Source organism: Dioscorea cayenensis, chromosome 9 (assembly GCF_009730915.1).
Source record: "Dioscorea cayenensis subsp. rotundata cultivar TDr96_F1 chromosome 9, TDr96_F1_v2_PseudoChromosome.rev07_lg8_w22 25.fasta, whole genome shotgun sequence".
Classification (NCBI taxonomy): Eukaryota; Viridiplantae; Streptophyta; class Magnoliopsida; order Dioscoreales; family Dioscoreaceae; genus Dioscorea; species Dioscorea cayenensis.
The window spans coordinates 8,501,477-8,507,756 of NC_052479.1; the positions used below are offsets into that span (position 1 = coordinate 8,501,477).

Here is a 6,280-nt window from a genome sequence, read left to right on the forward strand (position 1 = left end):
CCTTGGGGGGTTCATCATGTATTGTGGATGCTATACTTTTATTTTGGAATTCATTGGTGTGATTTATGGTTTGACTCATTGTTCTTCATGTCTAGAATTATAAAATGGAGAGATCCTTAGTTCTATATTGAGTTTTATGTGTAGATGTGACCTACTCGCATGTATTAGATCATTAATGAGCTAGAAGGGGTATTCTTGTATCGACATACTGAGAAATTGGATGCTGGTAGCCCCTCCGAATTATAAGGATGGGCTTAGGTTAAGTGTATCCTTATTGCATGTTCTTCCTTTGCTTAATGCAATCATAGGAATGTGATTAGGGAGAGATCCTTATCATTATTCGTATGAGATTAGGGTTTAATCGCCGAGAGATTGAGGTTGAACTAATTTTGAGATCCATCGGTCTAAATCACCCTTGCCATGTTGTTCTTATGCATGCATATATCATGATGACCCCTCATGGGGATCCTCATCCCTATTCCTATTTATCATCATCATTGCTCTTGTGAGTTCTTGCTTGCCTTGGAATTGTTATACTTGTGATTTATTAGCATTGTTACATGTATTAGAGTGAAATACCATGTTTAAGTTGTAAGGTTAGAAAGCAAGTGATGGAGGAGTAATAGGAGCTAGATAGCCCCGTGGAATACGACCCCTGTGTCACTCACAAGGTATTACTTGGCGACCCCGTACACTTGCGGGAAAGCAATCAAGTTTTTGGCGCCGTTGCCGGGGACTCAAGGAATTCTAGGAAACATCTAGCTTATTGCTCTAATAATTTTTTCTTTTCTTGTATTTCTTCTGTTCTTTTGTCTTATTTCATTTTGAGCTTAACTTTCTTTATCTTTCTTGACTTTGCAAGGTACAGTGCATGACACGAGCAAATCCATCAAATCTAGTTGAACTTGACAGTGAAATTGAAAGAACCTTGCATTGAAGACTTAGAGAAGTGGGTGAAAGCACTATTGAAAGAAACATCGAAATTGAGGACACATAATCTGTAATCATGGCCGAAGAAAGACGTACCTTATCCGAATATGAAAGGCCGCAGTTCACGGGTGAAGAATTCAGTGTTCAAGCACCATCCATTGCCACAAACAATTTTGAAATCAAGGCAAGCACCATCGGCATGATCCAGAATTCAGTCTAATTTAATGGTCTTGCGAATGAGGATGCTCATGATCATCTTGCCTATTTTCTCCAAATTTATTCCACTTTCAAGATAAATGGAGTGACAGATGATGCGATCCGGCTTCGACTTTTCCCATTTAGTTTGAGAGATGGGACATATCGGTGGCTCACATCCTTACCACCGGGATCGATCAAAACATGGAAAGATATGGTTGAAAAATTTTTAGGAAGGTATTTCCCTCCAAGCAAAGCGGCGAAGCTAAGGCAAGAAATTTCAGCCTTCAAACAAGGAGAATCGGAGACTCTATTTGAAGCTCATGAAAGATTTAAGGATCACCTTCGAAGATGCCCCCATCATAGTTTTGCTTCTTGGATGCGAGTTCAGATCATCTACAACGGGTTAAACTATGCAACTTGTCAACTAATTGACGCCACAGCGGGTGGATCTCTTAGTAACAAATACCCCGACGAAGCTGAGCAACTCCTTGAATCAATGACAAGCAATGAGTCTCATTGGGCCTCAAGAGGTGCACCACAGAAAGGGGCTGGAATTTATGAAGTTAGTTCCAATGATGCTCATGCCGCAAAGGTTGATGTGTTGTCTCGGAAGCTAGACATGCTCATGAGCAGTAGCTCGAAGTCAGAGTCAGTGATGAGTTGTAGCACTTGTGGTGGAGGGCATGGAGTCACCCAATGTCCTATTGCTAGCTGCTCCATCTCTCCAATTGAGAATGTTGATTATATTGGGGGACAAAGGTGACAAGGTCCCCTTGCGTATATCCCGCAAGTGCACGGGTTTGTCGAAGTAATAATCCCGGGTGAGCGGGGTCGAATCCACAGGGAGTAGGGAGTAAAGATACTTAATTCGATTCTTAGCTATGTGGAGTATCAATAATGATAAGTGTGATAATGATTCAATTCTCAACAATTAAAAGCAACAAGTAAGAGAGCAAAAGTAAGGAGGAGGTAAGGCAATCGATAAAGATGGGGTACTCGGATGATGCTTTCACCTAGGATAATCGCTTCAAGTGCAAGAACTCTCTATTATGCTTCCTAATCAATGCAATGGTGAGTCATGGAAATCCTTACATTCATAGTCCCAAATCTAAGGTCAACTATGCCTAACTCTATTCATGTCCCGGAGGAGAGATTAAATAACCTCTCAACCTCGCACTCAAATAAAGTTGCAATGAGCTCTAGGGATTCCAAGTAATAAATCGCTTCCTAATTATAGACCTAACCCTTTGGTCCAGGCGGAAGGTCCCTAGCCACAATTAAGCCCTAGATACTAAGATCCCCTCAACGCTTCACTCCATTGCACGCGCAACTAGGCCCCAGTGGAGGTTCATCTCTTAGACCATTCACTCTATTATGGCCGCAAAGAACTCAAGGAACGGAGGTAGAATCTATCACATCGGAGGGGAAAGGGGACGCTCCTATACCTCTAGACTCACCCTCTCAACCCTCTCCAACCTAGCTTTGTCTAACGCTCGTGGTGTGTCACTCACTCACAAGGTTACCAACAAGAACTCTCAACCCTAGTGTCACTCTAGGGGAAATGTTCATACAATCAAGCATTCAAGGTTGGAACTCACAATAAACATCAATTTATTGAAAGCATAATAAAGAAGTTCAATGAAAAGAATACATCCTAGGGTTCACAATCACCCAAGTACCCACTAGGGGTTTAGCTCTCCATGGAGCTAAGTACAATCAAAGAAATCGAATGTAAAAGCAATAAATCCATAAAGAAACCCCCTCGATGGTCGTGTCGATGGTCTTGTGGAGAGTTCTCTACTCGTCGCAAGGGATCCTTTGTTCTGCCTAGGATACACCTCGCCGGATCCATGCCCACGAAAGCTCTCCCAATAACCTTCTTCCAAACGACGCGCAATGTCAGAGCCATAGAACCTCTCGAAAACCCTAGGCAATACCCCTCAAAACCCTAGCCGAAGCCCTCTCACAAGTTGGGGAAAAGATGGAGAAAAGAATACCAAAATCGGGGCTGAATCGGCTTTAAATAGGGCTGGAATCGGGCAACTCCCGTGCGGAATTTCCACACGGGCGTGGATAATTTCCACACGCCCGTGTGGATTCTCTGTTTCTCTGATTTCTCGGCCCGCTGTGAACAGTGCTGCTACAGTACTTGCTACACCTGTCCTATGTCTTCGCGTTTGAACCTTAGCAAGATATCCTCCAAAATAGGTGCATTATGATCCACATTGGCCTATTTCCTTCATACTCGGCCTCACAACCCTACCTGCATAAAAGTAACATAAAAACACACATATTAATGTAGAAACCTGAGAAAAGTAATGCTCAGCATAAGGAATGAACGCTTCGCATTCATATCGCACAAGCACTTATCAAAAGGCAACAAGGGAACCCTTATAGCTCGACTTATAATACGGGGTGGAAGTACCACCCAAACTTTTCATGGAATCAGGGGCAACAACAAAAAGCTACACCACCTCCACAAGATCCCCAAATGCAACAACCAGTGCTAGAGAAGAGGTTCACTACTGAAAATATGCTTGCCAAGTTCATGATCAACACTGAATCAAGGTTTAATAGCATAACCAGCAGTATGGATTGTCAGTTCAGTAAGGTGAATGCTAAGCTTGCTCAACATGCCGGACAGTTCAATGAGATAGGCTCCATTTTGAGAAATCTTCAAGTTTCTGTACAATCACTTGAACATCAAGTGGGGCAGCTTGCTAAAGCAAATTCTGAGCGACCTTCAGGCAGTCTTCCTAGCAACACTGAGGAGAACCCAAGAGAGCACTTGATGGTCATTACCCTTAGAAGCGGGAGACAGGTTGAGACAAGGGTCGAAGTTGACCCAAGTGTCAAGGAAACTGGGGTAGCCGAAGTGGAAGACCCCAACTTAATTGAGAAAGTCATTGAGAAAAACAAGCAAGGTGAAATCAAGGAAATTCCACCAAAGGGTTCATCAAAGTCATCTGAGTACAAACCTCCAATCCCCTATCTGGCCAGATTGAAGCAAGATAAGGAGGATGTGTAATTCAGAAAATTCATCAACATCTTCAAGCAACTCTACATAAACATCCCGATAGTGGAAGCTTTAACTCAAATGCCCAAGTATGCCAAGTTTTTAAAAGAATTGCTAACAAACAAGAGGAAATTGGAAGAAGAGGGCATAGTTGCACTCACAGGAAATTGCTTGGCCATTTTGGAGAAGAAGCTCCCACAAAAATTGAAAGATCCGAGAAGCTTCATAATCCCATGTGTACTTGAGGGTGGAGTTCAAGAAAATGCACTTGCAAACTCAGGGGCGAGCATTAATGTTATGCCCTATACCATGTATTTGAATCTTGGTTTGGATGAACTTAGACCCACGAGAATGATTTTACAATTGGCAGATCGATCAACAAGGAAACCTCGTGGGATTATGGAGGATGTGATTGTCCGGGTGGATAAATTTGTATTCCCAATGGATTTTGTCATCATAGATATTGATGAAGATGTGGAGACACCATTGATTCTTGGTCGGCCATTCCTCACTACCTCCGGTGTCCTAATTGACCTTAAAGGAGAAAAATTAACATTAAGGGTTGGAGAGAAAGAAGCAGTGTATACTCTACCGGCGGCCATGAAACACTCCTTAGACCATGATGACATGCTTTATTTTGTTGATGACATTGATCTTTTAATCTCTGATTGTGTGTAGGAGGTACTATCATTGAATCCATTGGATGAGTACTTAGGAGAGCTAGGAAATGAAGATCAAGAAAAACCTCACTCTCCTCTTCCAAGTTCTAATTTGAAGAAACCAAAAGAGAAGGTTATGTGTACCAATGCTAAAGAGAAAGAAAAGAAAGATTCAATGTTGAAGAAAATTTGAAGGGAGGTCTGGGGAAAGAAGAAGAAAGGTATCACTCATTCTCATCCAACAACTCAAGAAAAGAAGGTAAAATCTTCACCTCCCTTCATTCATGAAAAATGTGAAATTCATTCACTGATGTCCTTGAATTTACTGGGGAGAAACACCAACAATTTCGAAGATGACCGGGGGAAATTTCAAATTATTCGAACCCCCGTGAGGTAAGTGAAAAGGTACGTCAGGCTCGTGACGTTTAAACAAGCGCTTCTTGGGAGGCAACCCAAGTATTCGGGGGTTTATTTTGATGTTTGTGTGTTCTTCGTGTTCATGTTCTTGTTATTTTTCATATTCTCTTGGAGTTATTAATTTGAATAAGTCCATGCTCTCATTATTTTGTGTATCATGATCATTTTTCATGTGGTCGTTTACTTATTTTTATTGTTGAGTAGCACTTATTTGAGCTATCATTTCATGCATTAGATCAAAATTTTGAACCATTATTTCATGTTGAAGATGATTTTAGAACACTTTGCAGCCATGCCCATGTGTTTGGAGTAGCATTAAAAGCCTTAAAGCTTAATTTTAACTCCAAACAGCCTCAATGAGTTGCTCATTGAGGCTGTTTGGAAATTCCAAAAAGTTTGGCTTAAGCCAAACGGTGTCAATGAGCTCCTCATTGAGGCCGTTTGGAAAATCCAGAAAGATTGAACTACTCCAAACGGCCTCAATGAGGTGCTCATTGAGGCCGTTTGGAGTTTAGTGTCACATGGAAACCTTGCTACCTTTTCTTTCTTTCCATTCTTCTTCTTCTCTAACCGACCCCTAGCTTCCATCATTCATCAAACCATGGCCGAATCTCACCACTTCTTGTTCTAAATCATCTCCTCATCTCCTTGGGTAGTAGATCTAATGTTCTTCTTCAAGCTAAACTCAAGTGCTCTCAAGCTTTTGTTGGTAAGAAACTTGATGAGAAAAATTTATTCTATTCTTTTCTTCTTGCTTTCTTGTGTTTTTGTGTGGATTATTTCAAGCTTTTAGCTTGTATTTTGTGGTATGAGCATCATGTCTTTGAAGTTTCTTGAAAATATGTACAAATTTTTTGAAGTCATGATTGATGGGAACCTCTTGCAAGTTGAATAGTATCCATACGTGCTCCATATGCCCGTATGGATCTTATTCTCTTGAGTTTCATCATGTTTTTATCCATTTTCATGCAACATTATGCACCCTCTTGGATTTCTTTCATTCTTACTTGAATTATTATTGATGTAGGAATGCCACTCGCTTCTAAACAGCCGAGAAACA

General features: G+C 41.3%; 1 non-coding gene across 1 annotated transcript; it reads right to left on the reverse strand.

Annotated features, from left to right (window-relative positions):
• Positions 1–1,387: 1,387 nt before the first annotated feature.
• LOC120269670 lies at positions 1,388–1,494 on the reverse strand. The gene has a single exon (XR_005539313.1). It is a non-coding gene; the product is annotated as a small nucleolar RNA R71 (small nucleolar RNA).
• Positions 1,495–6,280: the final 4,786 nt, after the last annotated feature.